The sequence below is a fragment of the Cnephaeus nilssonii genome (assembly GCF_951640355.1).
Source record: "Cnephaeus nilssonii genome assembly, chromosome: 16".
NCBI classification, from domain to species: Eukaryota; Metazoa; Chordata; class Mammalia; order Chiroptera; family Vespertilionidae; genus Cnephaeus; species Cnephaeus nilssonii.
In genome coordinates this window covers 47,531,481-47,551,374 of record NC_137087.1, presented here as the reverse complement: position 1 = coordinate 47,551,374, position 19,894 = coordinate 47,531,481, and the positions used below count along the sequence as shown (strand labels likewise).

Genomic DNA, 19,894 nt, shown 5'->3' with positions numbered 1-19,894 from the left:
TTGTGTCAAAAGCTCTCTTTGATGAAGCCTCACCACACCCATTTCCCAGTTGGGTTTCCTCTCTTAGTACCCAGCATCCATATCATAACAACTAATATTTATAGAGTATCTACTCTATGCCATTAGTTTTCATTACTGGACTTAATCTCATTTGGTCAGAGCATAACCCTGCAAGAGAGGTCCAATTACATCCCAATTTTAGAATTAAGGGGCAGAGGCCCAGGCAGACCACTTCAGTTCACTTTTTTACTAAAAGGTGAGGTTCACATTCAACCTCAGAACTTCTGACTCAAAACCCCAGTCTCCATTCACATTGCCAGCCAGCTTCAGTCTGTGTTGGCTAAGTCGAGATCAGAAAAGCACAAAGTGGAGATAATTGCATGGATTTTTACAAATGGGTCATGATTTTACATCAATTATGCCTTTGAGTAGTTGGCAACAACACAACATGGAAAAGCAAGGGCGATTAGAGCGTGTTCTTTCCTGTGGGAAACAGGGAAGCAGATTACAAGATGTTCTTTCCCACCCACTGCTGACTTCACATGTTAATTAAAAGTCTGAAAAATAAATAAATAAACGTCTGGCCAAATCCACATCATTCCTGGGACATTAATCATGTTTAGACGTGTCATTATGGATACTGGCCCCAATTCTAGGATGTGTTACATTTACCAGTCCATCAGCAAGTCCCTGCTCTGCACTTTGTGCCCAGGCTGTGTCAGGTAGCATGGAAGTCAGGGAGGCATGACCTCATGGAGTTCATTTCTTTATAAACACAAGCCTAACATATAAGATGCACACATGACCACATATAATCAGTGATAATACTATGGTACCTGCGCAGAGAAAAGCCTAGGTGCTATCAAATAGAGAAATCCTCTCTTCAGAACCAGAATAGTTTATTCAACTTATTTTCATGTTCCTTCCAGAATCGAAATAAAATCAGCCTAGGCATGGTAGAGCCCACACTCATCCTAGCTCCAATTTACAGATGATACAACTAAGATATGGAGATGGCAGAGACCTAGCTGGAATTTCAACACATGTTTGTCTAACACCAGATATTCAGGCATAACCACTCTTCTATATCACCCCCCACAGTGTGACATGCATAATAAGCACATGTAAATATGGGTGCAGACACAAACACACACACTCTCTCTCTCTCTCTCTCTCTCTCTCTCTCTCTCTCTCTCTCTCACACACACACACACACACACACACACACACACACACACACACACACCATAACATGTAGTATATAAACAGGTGTTATTTACACTCCCACTGCCTTGGGAAAAGATTAGGTTCTCATATTGAAGGATATTGTTTGATAACTGGGATGATGAATTTGAGGTTGGAAGACTAGAGAAACCAGGGAATGGCTGAACTGCTCAAATAACAAAGGGAGAGATGGAGTGAAAAAGTTGGGATAAGATAGATATGGATCTTGAAAGAAGAAAAAGATGGTCAGTAGCTGGAGAGATTGTAGGAAGAGAGATCCAAGAGGAGGGTCCCTGGTTGTTGGGTCCAGAAGAGGTGCTTTGGGGGAATGACAAAAAAAGTGGGCATGTATAGGTTTTACTAAGTGTTATTGCTGTGCAGCATCTGACATAAACACTGTGCTTCATTTTTCTTGATACTTTTGATAAAGGTCTATCAGGAATGCAGTTCTGCTTCAAGAAAATGGCCAAGAGTTACAGCTGGGTTACTAAAAATTTTGTCTGTTGGTACCTTTGGGATTATTCATTTAGCTATTTGTTGTAAAAATTCACTAAGAGCTCTGGAATGTAAGCCTAGACATGGAATCCAAAACTCCCTCCCCTGTTGGCGATTATGGGTCTTTGGGAAAAGCATTTAACTGCTTCCAGACCTCAGTTTCATCTTACAACAGTTCCATGGGCACACTCACAACACAAGGTCCAATACATGCCTGATTCAAAGCAGGGACCCAAAAAAGGTCACATCTGCTATGTTCCTCATCTCTTCCCTTCCCGGGTCCCAGCTTCCTCAATGGGAAGGCCTTCTTAAAACTCCTCTATCCAAAGATCCTATGCTGCCAGTTTCTTTTGTGGTCAACAACTCCACAAACATGGTTTACACAGCTACTTTGTGTTAAAGCTTCGCATTTCTACTTACTGCCTCTTACACACTCCTTGACCTAATCTACTTCCGGCAAATAAAAAAAGTGTTAGTGTGACTCTCACTTAAAAAGTGGAACAAGTGTAGTGGCTAAGAAAGGAGGCCCTCGGCCAAAACCGGTTTGGCTCAATGGATAGAGCGTTGGCCTGCGGACTGAAAGGTCCCAGGTTCGATTCCGGTCAAGGGCACGTACCTTGGTTGCGGGCACATCCCCAGTGGGGGGTGTGCAGGAGGCAGCTGATGGATGTTTCGCTCTCATCGATGTTTCTAACTCTATCTCTCTCCCTTCCTCTCTGTAAAAAGTCAATAAAATATATTTTTAAAAAAAAAGAAAGAAAGGAGGCCCTCGGTCAAACCTCTGCTCCACTCCAGACTGGCTGTGTGGCCTTGGGAAAATGACTTATCCTCTCTGTGCCTTTTTTTTTTTTTTTTTATAAAACAAAGTTTAAGACTAGTACTTAGCTCAAAGGATGCCATAAAGATGAAATGCATTCATAATAAGCTTAGCTCTCACTAAACACTCAATAAGTCAGAGCCATTACTGTTACATGTAATTGATTCTCCAAGAACTACAGATTACTCAGTAAGAAAATTAACTAAGAGGTAAAAATCATAGAAGAAGGCTGGGCACAAAACTTGATTAAGAAAATGCTGAGAACTATCTACAGAAAACTTCTGTTCAATTCACTTCCTAAGGACTCATCTCAGATATTTCACAGGGACTAAGGAAACTAGCACTTCAACATCTTCCCTCCCACACTGAACACAGAGCCCCGAAGAAGCAATTACTGTGCACAGTGAAATAATAAACACAGTCATATTAAGAGCACTGATTACTTCTCCATACTGCAATCTGGAAGCCATCGCTACCTGAGGCAGACAGGCAAACTGCAGGCGTTTATGCTGGAGAAATCAGACAGCAGGCCTTGGGGATGGCAGACCCTCTGTTCTGACTGCATTTATTCCCACTGCACATTTTCTAATTTTTTTATTGATTTCAGAAAGAGGAAGAGAAAGGGAGAGGGAGATAGAAACATCAACAATGAGAGAGAATCATCAATTGGCTGCCTCCTGTACACCCCCTACTGGGGATGGAGTCAGCAACCTGGGCATGTATGTGCCCTGACCAGGAATTGAACCGTGATCTCCTGGTTCATAGGTGGATGCTCAACCACTGAGCCATGCTGGCCAGGCACCACTGTGGGTTTTTATAAGGTGTGAAGTTCCAGAAACATTTTTTCAGAGAAGAAAGTCTAAGCCATCTTGCCTGGTCTTAAGAAGCTACAAAGCTAGAGGGGGAGGGTGGGAGGGGTTAAATTCATGTTCCCATTACACACAAACTGAATTAGAAAAAAACAAGGAACAAGGAAGAGAAAGTGGAGATTAAAGAATACAGCAATTTTAAAGCCCAAGAAGCCTAGAGAGGGAAAAGCCAATCAACTTCTTTATTTTATTTTTATTCAACAGATGTTTCCCTTGCAGTTCCAAATTGAATAGTAGTTGGTGTAGTAAAGATGAAATAAAAGGGAGAGAAAAGAGAGAGCTACAAAGGACGGGAGGGTGGAAGTCAGTTGGCAAACAAGAAGCTCATTCCCATACCTCCCTTCTCCCCTGCCGCCGCGCTAGGTTCCACCCACTGGGGACGGCCCCTGTCCTGTCACTAAGCCTGCCCTGTGGTCTACTGAGTCTCCATGCAGCAGTCCGGCCCTGCAGTCATGCCTCACCAGGAAGGCAGGAGTAATCAGCCCATCCTTTAAACATCTTCATTCTATTACTTTCATAATCAGCTTCTAATGTTCTCTGTTCGATAGATGTGGGCCTGGCCAGACCAAGCACTTGAACAGCTGCGTGGGCCACAGAGCTATTCTCTGTGCCATTGATCACCAGGACAAAAATCAATCCTGGCTAAGGAGGAAGAAGTTAAAAATAAATTGCCGCCATTGATTTCTGTTCAGACCTCTGACTCCCAGTTTAGGAAGGGAGAGGAAGAGTGCGCATGTATGTCTGCCTGTCCAGAAATCACTCCATATGTCCCAGTCTCAAAAGCAAAGTTTGTGGCTATTTTACACACACACACACACACACACACACACACACACACACACACACACACACATTTTCTCTTAATGTATGCTTTTATGGTTTTTTTAAACTTTTGCTTCCTAATAATGATCAGAGATGAGAATATTTCAAATCATAAGCTTCCATAAGAAGAGGATTGTCTGTGGATAATTGTACCTCCAGAAGTATTCATTGAGGGACTGGTGGAATAAATTAATGAATGAGATACCCTCCCTGCTATTATTGTCTCTCAGAATTACATTTTTATTTCTTGATAGATTTATCACAGTACGCAATTATTTTTTGTTTATTCTTTGCTTATGTGTTATATTTCTCTCTCACTAGACTATAAACCCTCCTATGGCAGGGATCTCTGTCATTCTTATTTGCATATTCATTTCTAATATGCTGCATGATCTCCAGGGATTATAACTGTCTTATTATTTTCTGCATTGTCTCCATACTGTGCCCTCAGTGGATGTGCATGGAATGAAGGAAAGAATGATTCAGCAACTCTCTTGACAAATTAACTATGCCCCAAATATCTTTTTTTTTTAATTCTGACACTGGAGAAATACACTGGGAAATATTTCTGCATAATAGTCTTACTACATGGAGTGTTGTGTAGAGTGAGCAGACTTTTGGAATTTCTGCATTTGAAGGGAATTTCTGGAGTCATATGGCCCACTGCCATCCCAGTGGGTTCTATGGAGTTCTAGACTTCTATAGCGATGCTTTAGGGGTGTCCACAAGAGGCTGGGTGGCTGATGGTTCTGATACAGTTTAAAACTAGATCCAGTTCACTTGTATATTATATATTGGAATTCCTTGGACAATATTGCCTGAAAAGCAACTCCCCTGCTAAAAACACCAACAACAAAAGGTTTAAAAGCTCTTCTTTGATGCAATCCTTTCATTTTGTGATAAGGAAACTTGAGTCCCAGAGAGGAAAGGTGATCTAGCCCAAGGTCACAGAATGAGTTAATGGGGAGACCAGGAAGGCTGCCCTCCCCACCCCATCTTGTCATATTGTTTCCTGCCACCGAAAGGTCTCTTTTCCTTAGAGTCCTGGTTAGTCCTAAAGTTGAACACCTCAACTCAGCTCTCTGCTTTGAGAAACAGCTTGAGCCCTGCCTTCTCCAGGAGAGTGACTCTGATCACATCACAGATCTCCCTCACTCTGGGAAGGAGCCTTGTACTTTTGTAAGTGCTTCTGAGCATGGTTCATGGAGTGTGTCAGGCATAAAGTCCTACCTCTCATTTAGACTGAAAACACAATGACAAAAAGCCACTTTGTCAGTGTTGTTTGCCGTTATATCTCCTTCATCTAAAACAGTGACAGGAGTATATTAAGTGTTCAATTAATGGTTATTAAATGAATGCATGAATCAATCCATCAATATTTCTGTCTCAGACAGAATCTATCACAGCTCTGGGTACCTAGTAGGTACTCACTCAAATCAAGTCAATAGATTAGCCACCGGCTCTGGCACTATTAAATTCCAACAAGAACTTGTTCTGCCTGACCATGAGGGCTCTCATAGTCAAGATTCTTCAAAGCTGCTTGCAGAAATCCAAAATATTTGCTTACCCTCTTAGCTAGCTATGGAGTTAAAGGCAGCGTGATTAAAATCTTTAAAAGCTGGACCTCTGAAATAAATAGATATATATCCTAGTTAGAACGGTAATGGGGAGAGAACTGAACTTAATAGTCAACTTCTCAGTCAGCAGCCCAGCTGCCTTCATTATCAGCACTGTTGTTTTACAACAGTATAATTATCTTTAATAGGAGATGGCCCCAGAAAATGGATCCTCCAGGGAGCTGGGCTTAGCAGAGTGAGTGTCGGGGACTTGCTGGGACATGGGAGGGGAGAATGATGGGTAAACCTTGCTGGGCCATGATTCAACAACTCCTGTGCCCCCTGAATAGGGACTCAAGAGCAGCTGGGCCCCCAAAAGCATCATAGAAATTGGATAATGCATGGCAAGAGGTACAAAGCAAGTGGGAAAGGATGGTGAAGAATAGAGCTAGAGATGGTAGTGATAACTAACCACTGCCAATCCATCCCCATGGCTTCCTAGGGAAGAGTGTCTGAAGAATCCTCCGAGTGTAGCAGAGGGACAAGTCTCAGAGGTGCAGGTGTGGTTACATTGTACCAAATCCCAAGAAGCCCTTCTTTGGTTGATGATGCAGAAAGTTTCTGATCTGGAACAAAACTGAAACAGACCCAGCCAAACAGTCCACTGAACAAGAAGTGGAATGAAGCTTTCCTGCCCTTATATCTACAAGGATGGGTCCAATCTCTGCCTGTTTCTCTTCTACAGTCATCTGGAAAAGTTTCTGGGAACACCAGCTATTCTGTGCTAATGTGAAGATCTTCAGACTGGGAAAATAAAATGAGAAATTTATCACTGCCTCTTTTGTCATCCTTTATGAATCCAGGCAGGCCTGAGGTCATATCTTGATTTACCGAGCTAGATGACAAAGGGTGACTCTCTAAACATCTCTGAAATTTGGTTCCCCCATGGAAAAATAATAACATCTATCATGCCAAGATCCTGTGACACTTAAAGTAGAATTAAATTAAATTAAATGCACATATGCCAGACATAAATTTGACACTGAATAAATGTCAGGTCTGTTTCCAACTATTCTGCCAGTTTGCTGATGGGTGGGTAAAAACTGATGGTGTGGCTAGGTGGAAGGAACATTCTGAAGAATCACCGCCTTGAAAACAGGAAATTACAGTTTTCCAGACAGTGGAAAAGACAGAGTTGTGTAGCTGACCTCACTCCTTTGAGCTGAATATAGAAACGCTTGCGGCCCCCCAGACAACAACCCACCTTCTAACCATATGAGGCTTGTGAATAATTAAACACGATGAGTGCCACCCACGCTGTAAAAGGCACTGCACAGCCTCCATGCCACCCCTCTTCCTTCTCGTGCCCTTGGAGACACCACTAATTAACAACACAGGTCTCTCCTACTGAACCACCATAGCACCGCCTTTGGTAATGCAGCGAGTACCAATCCCTCAGAGGCGATACACAAAATGAAAACAATTTGACACCCCCAAACCAGCCACATGCCATCCATGCACTACCAGAAAGGCAAATACTTACATTATAATGTGGAGCAAAGTACAGAACAAGTCTCTGAGATTAAGGGAAAACAACCTGGCTCTTTTGCCTGGTAAGAAACAAGTATTGTAACTCCCATGGAGCCTCAGCAGATCTCTGGGAAAGAAATAAATCTTAATCATGAATGAGAAAGGTGCACAGCAAAATTCTGAATGGAATAAAGAGATCGCCATGACTAAAGGATGGTGATCCTATAAGTAAGAAGCCCTTCCCTGGAGGCTCTGTCTCAGCAGGAGACACTGGGGAATCATCGGCATCAGGGTAGTAATTGATGCTCTGCTGTGAGAATGGCTGGGATGGGATTACTCAGAGAGAGAGGGTAGTAAGTACATGCAGAGAAAAGGAACCGGAAGGGCTCTGACACCAACCCATATTTAAAAGGTGGGTGGAGGAAGAGGCACCTGTGTGGGAGAAGACAATTCTGAGACTGGACTGCACATTATCGAAGAAGCCAAGGGGAGAGAGTACTTCAGGAAAGAAGCTGCAATCAAGAGATTCAAATGCTGCAGACAGGTCAACTGAGTTAATTATTGAGAGGCGTATTCGGGATATAACTCTAAGTTCCCTATGATGAATCTGGCAAAGGTAATTTCAGTGGAGTGGCAGAGGCAGAAGTCAGTCTCAAGTGGGTTAGAGAGAAGGAATGCGAAAACTGACTAATGAATAGAGACAGCTCTCAAGAATTCGGTTGTGAATGAAAGAGGGGGTGTTTACAGAGAAGAGAGTGGGGTTCCGAGAAAGTTTTAATTTAAGGGTGGTAGGTATTTAAAATTACTTAAAAACCAATATAAAGCCTGAAATGGGGATAAATAAGATAAAGATATAGGGGAAAGTAGGGTAATCAATAAAGCCAAGTCTCTGAGAGATTAGAGAGGTCGGGGTTGGGTGTTTAGAATGAGAAGTTTTATATGGGGATGAAGCTGGTTATACTTTCCTTGCATAATTCACTCTAACTATAAACTGGGTATGCAGTAGGAACTCAATAAATTTGAGAATCTTTCAAGTTTGCCTTGAGTTGGGTTCCCCCAAAATATAGGGTGTTGTGTGTTTTTTTTTTTGGGGGGGGGTAATCTTTGTTCATTTGTTTTTGAGAAATGACCACAGGGAACAGGAGTGGCAGAACTAGGAAGTAGGATTCAAAGAGGGAGGGAAAGCCACTGGTGCTCAGTCCCACTGAGGACCCTATGAAGATTCATAGAGAATGAAGCTCAAACTCAGGAAGAGAGGGATACTTACCAATGGCTCCTGGCTCCTATTGGTCAAGTTGTCCAAAAAGGTCTTAACACTTTCCACTTGAAGGTTTGCACCTGCCCAAGAATGGCTAAGGGGTCTTTCCTGAGCATCCTACTTGGGGAGAAACCAGCTCCAGAACAAAAAAGCAAGAGACACATAGCGCAGCTGAGGCAAGGTAATAGCAGGCCACCTCTGTGCACAGCTGGTTTCTGATCCAGAAGGATGTGTGATGGGACATATGCAATGCTGAACACAAAGGTCAACTAAACATCACTAATTTGCATTTATTCATGCAAGTATTTCATATACTAACAGCAACTTTTACAACAAGCTAATAAAGTCACTACATGTAGAGGAGACCCATCCCAGCTACATGCTATTTAAAGAATGTCCATTAGTGCTGGCTTTTGTAAACACTTTTAAGATTCTGAAAGTGCTCAAGAAACCTGAAGATGTCTTTATTGGATTTCTTTTGAAGATTGTCTCTGAAACGCTTTCATTTTCCTTTAAACTCCTGTGTTGTAAATGTGTCCCTAATGATGAAATTGCTATTTATTTAACATTCAAAATCTCTCCCATTAAGACCAAATTAACATCATTTAAAATACTGCCAAATAGGTTTTCTTTGAATAATTACACTCTATTAATTTCTGCCTCGGGGCTTTTTTTGTTTAGAAAGATAACAATTTATCAGGGATACAATGGCCATGCCATAGAGGCTTCCCTACCTCCCACATTGCTGCATAAAGCAGGATCTTAAATGAAGTATCAAAACCCAGGTGAGTTAGAGGCCAAGATGCTACAAGAAGGTTCTCAAGAGTCTTGAAAGATAATTAAACCTGGGAGTATCTACAGTTACATACATATCATTAGCAGTTGGGTTCTTTGATAACCAGCACTAGCAAAGATATGTGGGAGGATTTTATCATGCACACATGTGAATGCATAGTTGAATCTATAAATTATTAAAAATTAAATTGGAAAAAAGATTTAGGCTTATAAAAACCCTTAAAAGAGAACATGCAGCCCTAGCCAGTTTGGCTCAGTGGATAGAGTGTCGGTCTGCAGACTGAAATGTCCCGGGTTTGATTCAGGTCAAGGGGACATGCCTGGGTTGTGGACTCGATCCCCAGTGGGGGGCGTTCAGGAGGCAGCCAACCAATGATTCTCTCTTATCATTGATATTTTTATCTCCCTCTCCCTTCCTCTCAGAAATCTATAAAAATATTAAAAATATATTTTAAAAAAAGAGAGAACACACATACACAGAATCATGAGGTTGATTTTTGCATGTGAATTAGTCTTCTGATTCTTGAATTTTATAGGGCTGTGTAGTTTTTCGAAGCACTTTAAAGCCATTATTATCTCCCTTGATCCTCACAACAACCTTCCAGTTTAGGCAGGGCAGGTAGCATGAGTCCATTGTACAGAGATGAGAAAATTAGTGTTTTGAGAGTCCCAGTGACTGGCCCAGTATTCCTTTGCTGGCACATGGCAGATCCCTGATTACAACCCAGGCCTCCAAGTTCAAGGTTGTGTTGCCCACAGTGGACCACTATCTACTTGAATCCTAAACTGCTTGAGGGCAGGGACAATGCCTTCCACCCCTGCTATGCTCCATGGCACCTGGCAAATATCTGTTAATTGTTTACTAGTACTTATTAACTGCTATTACCCCTATAACATCAACCAACCCTTTACAGCAGTGTTATTTTTCTATGTTTATATCCAAAACTCTTAAAAACCAAGAATAATCTATATACAAAGTACAGCCTGGCTTCACTGTTGTACTAGAATTATTCTAGAACCACTCTCATGCATGCCATTGCTCCCCACTCAGAATGCCTTGTTAATAAGGGGCTTTGCTTCTGAGTATAGCCACACAACAAGACTAGAAGTTGGAGTCAAAAGTGGCAATCAATTGGGTCTACATAGTGTTTGGTCTAGCTGTGGATGTAGAGAAGGATTTGACAGAACTGGGAGCCTTCCCCCATTAAAATGTTTTGCTCTCTCCACACCTCTGGATTACTTTATTTGTTCTTTATTATCAATCTGTTTTTTCTGCTTTTGTAGTTTATATCTCTGAAGATAAATCAGTGCCATACATACAATTGCATGTACAATGGAACTTATACTGAGTGAATGAATCCTGATCCTATTGAAGGCCACATCTCCTCTTGTGCCATGAAAAGACGGTGGGACCGGGCTTCAGTAGACACACAAATCTCTTGCTACTGCTTACTAAGGCTCTTTCTTGTGTCATCATCACGCTCCCTAATGGGCAGGGTATGAATGGTATCACTGAGGGGATTTAACGCTATGACTGCTGAGCTATATTGTCCAGAATAATCACTAGAAAAGCTATTTCATGGGAGAAAAGACAAGATTTCCAACCAGTTTAGCTCAGAACACAGAAACAAACTTATCTCTCTCTCCCCCTGCCCCAGAGAGGAAAGCCAATTTCTCGTTTATCCATGTGGAACGGAGACATTTCAGGCAGACTCTTTCCCATTAAAACAAGGGCTCTTCTGGGAAGGATTAGCTCCTTTTGATTCCACCAGGAAATCCCAGGCCCTGGGCCCCCTGCACAGAAAAGTCATTGACGGATGAACAAATGTCACAGCTTCCTGTCCATCTCCAGCTCAGCTTCCCCCACATCAGGACATCAAACACTGGGTGCCCTCAAGCAAACCCATCAGGATGACTACCTTTACCTGTTTGTCAATAGAAAAATAAAAGGTGAGGCAGAACCCCTAGGGTCTCCCCAAGTTATAGGAGCAGTGTGAGTAGTATATGGACCTTCCATATACTACTAGAAGATACAGGCTCAGAAATAATCACATCATGTGTAGAAAGAAGAAATTATGACTGGGCATGGGAGCTTTCCTTTAGAGGGCAAATGAGAGAGGGTGGTTTTTCGTAATGGAAAATGAATATAATGGGAAGTTAATTATGAAGAGGTTACCTAGGCTCTTGGCTATTTAATCTGCACTCTCTAATGCATATAATTTGTATATAATGATTCACTCATGGGTAAATAAGTATGTCTTAAATACACACATCACATTAATTAATATTCAAGGAAGGATATGGGCCTAGATGTCGCCTGAATTGCTAGTGGTTCAGTTGTTTACACACAAAAGAAGACTAACCCTTGACCCATGGAGCCAGCAGTGCTGCAAAACATCAGTGGTTTGCAAACATTACTTAGCAGCAGTAATAAAAAATGAAAAAGTATTAAGAACCCTGATCTACAGAGCAAACAAAAGCAGAGAGACTCTATTTTAGTAGAGGCCAAGAGTCTCAGAGTCCCACCCTGTGAGATTCCCTCTTCCATAGTTTGGTTATTCCTGAGGCAAGTCCCCTAAGATTCAATGTGGTTCCTCAAAAGAATAAGAATAGATTTACCATATAATCCAGCAATTTCTCTTCTGGGTATCAACCCAAAAACATTTATTTTCAAAGATATATGCACCCCTATGTTCATTGCAGCATTATTCATGGTGGCCAAGACATGAAAACAACCACCGTGTCCCTCCATAGATGACTGGATAAAGATGCAGTACATATATACAATGAAATACTACTCAGCCATAAGAAGAGATGAAATACTTCCATTTGCAACAACATGGATGGATCTTGAGAATATCAGGCTAAGTGAAATAAGTGAGACAGAAAAAAAGTTAAGAACCATATGACTTCATTCATATGCGGAATATAAAACTGAAAGCAACAACTGAATAAATAAACGAACAAAAACTCATAGACACAGACAATAGTATGGTAATTACCAGAGGGAAGTGGAGTTGGAGGGGAGTAGTAAAGGGTAAAGGGGGTCAGTTACATGGTGACAGAAGATTTGACTTTGGGTAATAAATACACAATGTAGTATACAGATGATGAATCATGGACTTGTACACTTGAAACCTATATAATTTTATTAACCAATGTCACCCCATAAATTTAATTTTTTTTAATGGCCAAAAGACACATTTGGCACACAGAGTAGTAAAGAGTAAGGGGACAGTCTGACTGGTCTCATTTTCTGTGAAGTTTTTGTTTTGTTTTTTCCCCTTAGAAGTGTACATCTCTGGTGGCACTCAAACAAAATACATCCAGACTTTAAAAAGTTGGAAAATTTAAGTGCATACGTCCCTTAACATTGTGACAAGCCAAATCCTCCAAAGCCCCTTATGCCCACCCCACTGTTCTTTAGCTGCTCAAATTGTAGCTACAGAAGAAGATAATCTGCCTCTCCAAGGCTCCCCTTTGAATGCAATCTGTGGAGGGCAGCAAGTGGCTTTCAGTGGAATGCCTAACCCTCAGCGTCAGCTCTGTCTTAAGGGTGCTCCCTGGAGGCATCACCCAGAAGGCTGGGCTGGACACAAGCCTGGCAGCACTACCACTTTTCCCCCCAAGGTCATTCTTTCGTACATTTCTTGCACAGTCTGTAGAATATACCTACTCTGATGCCCTGATACTGTGTTCAGATACAAATCTGTGGTTTAAACCCTGGAGGAGAAACTACTGTTGGTGTGAGGGTTTTCTGCTCTGACAAAAACCTTTAGAGACAGCTTTATTCCAATGAACAGAATGAGGAATTCTAGTCCTTGCCTTGCTTGAGGGGTAGATAGTAATCACCGCAGTGCAACTCTTACCTTCTCCAGAAAGCCTTTCCTGAAATCCATATCAATTTTCAAAACTCATACCCGCCAAGAAAGATTCAACACTCATACTAATTTCAGAATCTATTTGAGATGGCTCCAATACTTTTTAAAAAGCAACAGGCAAACAAAACATATTAAAAGAAATCAGCCAAAGCATTAAAAAATGGCCAGCGGTAGAGGAGAAAGGAAGAATAATAAGCCCTAAAGGCTACAGCAAGAAGGCTGCTACAATTGAGACAAAAAATTAGTTCTGAGTTTTCTAGCAACTATAGAGAGAGAAACACAACGTGGCTGAGATTTAATTAAAGGGAGTAGAAAAAGTTCACCTCTCCAGGACAATTTTCTAATTTATTTTCCTGCCACTCCATGCCCCCTCCCCTCTCCCCTCACAACTACAATTGTCCTTAGACAGAGAGGTCTTGGTGCATTAGGTTCTCTTGCTTCCTTAGCATCACCATGCCTTTCCGGCCACCTAAGATGCCCTTCCTCCTTTACCTATGAAGCTGGTACTCACAGTGCCCCCGGCAGGAAGCCTGTGCTGACCCTCCTCCCAGCGCAGGTGCAGAGCTCTTCCTCCAGCTCCAAGAGCAACATGTGCTTCCCGCTGAGGCAGCGCCCTTCATGGTGCATTATAATCGTTTCATTGTCCGTGTTTCCCACCATGGGGGCTGAATGCATTTTAATATATTTAAATGAATGAATATAAAGAAGACACTAAATAACATAATGGATCATTCCTGGACGGCAGTTTTATCAACATGCAGAGACATTCCACATATGGCCCTTTCCTAGGCAGTGAGCAATTACCAATTACCCTGCGCTGTCTTATATTATTAGTTGGAGAAAAAAAGATTCCCTTGCTTTAAAAAGACAGCTAACTACACTCCCTGAGAATAAAGAGGCATCTTATCTTCTCAGCTCAGTTCAGTTCAACACACATTCATTGAGTACCAGTCAGTATGCTAAGTGCAGGGAAACAATGATGAATAAGACCTAGTCCTGTTCTTCTTAAAGTCTACAGACCTGGCTGGGGAGTTGCTAATGGATAAGTGGTCAGCAAAGGTCCAATCCCGGCCATGATTTCCTAGAGGAGGCATTGCCTCTTAAAGAATGAGTTTGCCTGGTAAAGGGACATTCCGAACAGAGAAAAAAAAAATGCAGGGAATGAATATTAGGAAAAACAAACAAACAAACAAACCATAGTGCATACATGGAAATTTTAAAAGTTTACTTTTATTGAAGTGTAAAATATAACAAGGAAAGTATATGAGAACAGTGGCAGGGAAGGAATCCACATGAGGCTGATGGAGTAGGTAGGATTCAGATCACAGAGGAGCTTGTAGGCAATGTTAAGGAAATTGGATTTTAACCTATAGGTGATGAGCAGCCTCCGAAGTCAGGAACATTGATTTTCATTTTAAATAAATTACTTTGGAAGTAGTGTTGTTAATGGATTTGGGGGGGGGGTGCTATCTGGGAGCAGGGAAATCAGTTAGCAAGCTGTTGCAACATTTCAGAAAATGCATGATGAGGTTTTATAAATGGTTTTAAATAGCCAAGTAATAATGATGCTTTCCCCCTTCTTTTAAATAAATCACCCTGGAGCAACTAGAAAAACAAGAAAGAAAAATGCAAAGTCTATACGTAATGAAAATGTAACCCTGAAACACAATATATATGGAAAGGAAGCCAAACGCAGTGAAGGACAAACAGGGTATATAAACAGGCACCAGGGCAAAAAAATGCCTACAGCCACAAATCTTACGTAAAGATAGAAAAACAGAGTTCTCCAAAGATGATATTTCCCAAGGAGCAAAACTAGCAATCTGTTATTTGGAACCAAGGTAATGTGGCCAGGAATTGGCAGTGGGAGTATTGCTGGGACTGACTGGGAACAAGGAGAAGTTAGAGAGACAAGGCTGAATAAAGAACCTTACATTAGCGGTTCTATCTTATGGGAAGAACCTACTCAGAGACAAACCTCTAGGGTTATTTGGAACCCCACTGAGAACCAAGGAGGATTCTCGTTAAGCTGAAACAGAGTTCTGATCCATCACCAAGAAGAACCCCCTCAAACAGTCCATCCAGGAAGAGCTCATGACATTAAAAAATGAAATGGTTAATAAGAACATAGCAATACAAGAAAACAGCACAAGAATTATAAGATAATATAGACAAATGATGGAGGAAAAGGGACAGGAGAAACAAATAGCAGATATAGGCCAAAAAATGCTTCCAGGGAGCAAATGAAAACTGTGACCATAGGGCGATGACTGACAAACCATTTGATGAGCTCACCTCCACAAAAGAGTTCAAAGCAGAAATACAAGAGCTTGGGAGAGATATGTTTAGATGACAAAAAGTGATAAATTAAACATGGCGAAACTCAGGCAAGAAGTTAAACAATAGTGAGAAAATGGGCAAAGAGGAGTCTGGATACTGAGACTCATTCAAGGATAACCTGGGTAAGACTGTTGTTTTTTTAAAATCTAATTTTGTTCTGGGAATTAAAACACATTAGAAGGAAAAAATGATGGCCTTCCTTTATCTTCCCTGTCTACTGTACACACCCTCAGTGTCCTGAAGGGAGGAAGTCAAAACAATGAAACAGAAATAAAGTCTACATTTCAAAATATAAATCACAGAAACTTCTGAGAAATTAAAAAGTAAGGAAGATATGGAAGCAACCCAAGTGGCCATCAATAGACAAGTGGATAAAAAAACAAAAGTGTGGTACATCTGTACAATGGAATATTACTTGGCCATAAAAAAGAATGAAATCTTACCATTTGCAACAGCATGGATAGAGAAAATTTTGCTAAGTGAAATAAATCCGACAGAGAAAGACAAATACCATAGGATTTGATTTATGATTTCTCTAAAGAGCAAAATAAATGAACAAGCAATGCAGAAAGAGACTCACAGTTGCAAGGAACAGACTGATGGCTGCCCAAGGGGTGAGGAGTTGGCAGGCTGGGTGAAAAAGGTGAAGGGATTAAGAAGTACTAATTGGTAATTACAAAATAGTCATAAGGATGTAAAGTACAGCACAGGGAATATAGTCAATAATATTGTAATAAGTAAATATGGTTCCAGGTAGGAACTGGAAATATGGGGAGGGGGAGTGATCAATTCATAAAGTATATGATTGTCTAACCACTATACTGTACACCTGAAACTAATATAAAGTAATATTGAATGTACACTATAATAGGGGAAATATAATCAATTGAATGAGACATTTCAGGGGAGAGAATTGATACAGTATATCCAACTCAAAATACACACTGATAGTATATAAAAGCACTTATGGTCACCATTGTAGACATTTACCTATAAAACTAAAATCAAAATAGATACAGTAATGATGGTTCAGAGTGGAATATAAATGTTCTAGATAATTTAATTAAAGAAGAGTTGGATAGAGCATAGATTGTGGGTCATAAACACATGTTATTTCCTCCCCTTTTTTCAGTGCCTCATAAAATATTTAAGTACAACAGAATTATATAACAAAGTAGAAAAGCAAATATTAGAAGATAATATAATCAAGCAAAATTTAGGGGTGGAAGAATTAACGCAAGAGGGAAGGAAAAGAAATTAATGGAAATACACGAATTTTATCATTGCTCACTAGAGGAAATCAATAGACATCCAATAATAGAAGATTTACGATGTTATATAAAGTTATATTCATACAGCTAAGTAGATAGAACAGATATTCAAATTACCAAAGAATCCCATAGGTGGAAAAGAAGAAAAAGATACCACATAAAGAGTATTTTTTTTTAATTATAACTAAAAACTACTCATATACACTCAGAACTAAGACAGCTCTCTCAGATCAATCAATGCAAATGGCCAAACTCACCTAAGAGAAGGAAAGGACTTTTTAATTAAATAATGACAACCAACTGACTTACATTGATATGGATGTACGCGTAGTTTTTATCTGCCATCTACTGATATTATTTTGTTCAGTCATAGTTGTAAAACGTAGCATGCAATCTGTGTTTATTTGATGATCAATGTTTTCTCAGGATTATTGGCCTTTTGCATTATTTGAGACATTGCTATTTCCCTGCTTTTCATCTCGTTCATAATAAATTTTTTTTTAAAAAAAATGCCTTAAACCAGTCTCAAGGCCCTGTGGAATCTACCACCTTATGACTTTCTGATGTTATTTCTAAACTCTCCTTCTATGTCCCATTTCCTACTTTCTTCTCATCCATGAACTCTAAATATTAGAGTGCCCTGTGGCCCAGTCTTTGGATTATCTCTCTTCTCTCTAGATACTTGCTCCTTTGGTGACTTCAATTTTGTGGTTCAAATATATCATCAATATGCTGACACCCTTCTAATTGATATCCTTAGCCCCGACTTCCCTCCACTCTTACTTCTAAATTCAGTCTCAAATCTCTACCTACTCACACCAAATCTCAAAGGGGGGCATAAAGGAACTCAGGACTGAACACACCTGGCTCCATATCCCCCCATGACTGCTTACTGCTGCCACCCTCTCCCTTGTTCACCACCCAATCAGGCCTTCCCAGGTCATCCTATATAATAAAAGCCTAATATGCAAATTGTCCCCTCAGGCGGTCATTCGACAGGGAGTTCTACCAGGAGACCAGGAGTTTGACCACTCACTATGATGTGCGCTGACCACCAGGGCATTGTGTGGAACATAGTGGGCATCAGCAATGCAGTGCTGGCAGCAGTGGCAGTGGAAGTGCTGCCAGCACCGATGGGCCACAACAAGAGCGGGACAGTGGCGGGATGGTGGAGCAAGTGAACGGGCGATGCCAGGCCAAGGCAGGTGTGATTGGGGGCCACAGACAGTGACCAGCAGTGGCAGTGGGGGGTAGGCCACTGCCCAGCTCCCTAATCAATCACCCTGCAGGCAGGATGGAGCAGGTGAGTTGGTTGCGCCAGGCCAAGGCAGTGTGCCAGGCAGGGCTGCAGGACTGCAAGTCTGGGGGCACGAGCTGGGGCCCGATCTCCGCAGGCCACACCAAGGGACCCCACTTGTGCACGAATTTGTGCACCGGGCCTCTAGTCCCATATAAAATCGTAATACCCACAGACGCCCAAAATTCATAGTCCCTCATTTATTTTTATCCACAGCATTTTCATCACCTGATATATTTTATAGACAAATAAACAGATGATCATTCAGGTTAGATAGAAAGATAGAGAGCAGCACTTATATAACACTGTTTTGGTGCTTTACAGGTATAATTAACACATCTAATCCTCCCATCGACCCATGAAGTGAGAGCTGTAATTATCCTCTTTATGTAGGTGAGTCAAATGAGGCACAGCTCAAGGTCTTGCAGCTAAGTGTGGCAAGCCAAGGTTAAAATAAATGTCAGTCTCCAGCTACAAGTTCTTAACCACTCTCCCTCATATAGATGCATATATAGGGTGTCCCCAAAAATGTACACCCACTATGAATGACTATTAATTGCAATGGGTTAAATCTGAAAAGAAAGAAACATCAGTTAAACTATAAGCTGTAAGGTTTAGACACCCTATATATAGATGTACATATATGGATGTATATATCATATACATATTTTCCTGTCTCCCACTAAAATGTATATGCTACTAATGAAGGGATTTTATTGTGTTTATTTTAATCCAAACATCTGGAACAAGGGTTTGGAAATATAGTAGGCAAGCAATAAAACTTTATTGAAAATGGAAACATATCTCTTTCAAACAAAATAAAATTTGAAGCTGATAAAAGAAAAAATGGCTATTGGTTTCCAATATAATAAAAATATATTTCAAAATAGAAAAAAAATCTGGATATCTGTCTGCAGAATTGCAGAAAACTTTATGCAATACAAGGAAAAATGAAACAAAGAAATCTGAACATTTTAAATTCGAAGTGATGTTTCCCAGAAACAATTCTGCCACGTTCATCATTATATGCAGTATTAGCATTAAGAAAAGTCCAATCAGATTGGTAACTTCATAAATCATTCCTGTGCTTCTACGTTAAAAAAAAAAAATGAGAGGTGATAACAAAGTCTTAAATCAAGACCATAACAATGGGAATGGAATAAAAGGAAGCACTTAAAAAAATAAAATGGGTGATATTAGCAGAGGCTGTGGCTTCATTTAATTTGGTGACATACACTGACTTCCCAGGTTTCTATCTTGAATAGCCTGGTCAAAGGTAGTGTCACAAATGTGTCAGATTCAAGGGGGTCATGTTGATTTGATTTTATCTGTGGAATATCCAGGTTGAGATGTTGAGATGGCTATTCGACATATAGATCTGCAGTACATGTTAGAGTCTCATTGACTTGAGAGTCATCAGAACATGGAGATGGTACTCAAAACCATGAGTACTGGATGCAAGGAGAAGCTGGCCAAGGGCGGAAAACTTGAGAGCATCAAGAATAATGTGTAGAACTGTCTATTTTGCATTATATATGTTCAGTAAATACTTGTGAATAAAGGAATGATAGTGCCAATGACCTCCCAAAATTTAGGAAAAATTGCCTGAGAATCTGCCTTTTAATTAAGCTGAGAAACAGTGATTTTGTAAGCCACAAAGACCTCTCTTTTACTACCTCTTTCAACCTAGTTTTGGAGTACGGCTGGCTACATTTCCTGTATTTTACTAGACCTTGAAA

General features: G+C 40.7%; 1 protein-coding gene across 1 annotated transcript in view; it reads right to left on the bottom strand.

The window, feature by feature from the left end:
- Window positions 1–19,894, bottom strand: part of SORCS3 (sortilin related VPS10 domain containing receptor 3) — a gene marked incomplete at its 5' end in the record, with an annotated part of 521,132 nt that overhangs the window by 118,963 nt on the left and 382,275 nt on the right. The gene's annotated exons all lie outside the window — the stretch shown is intronic.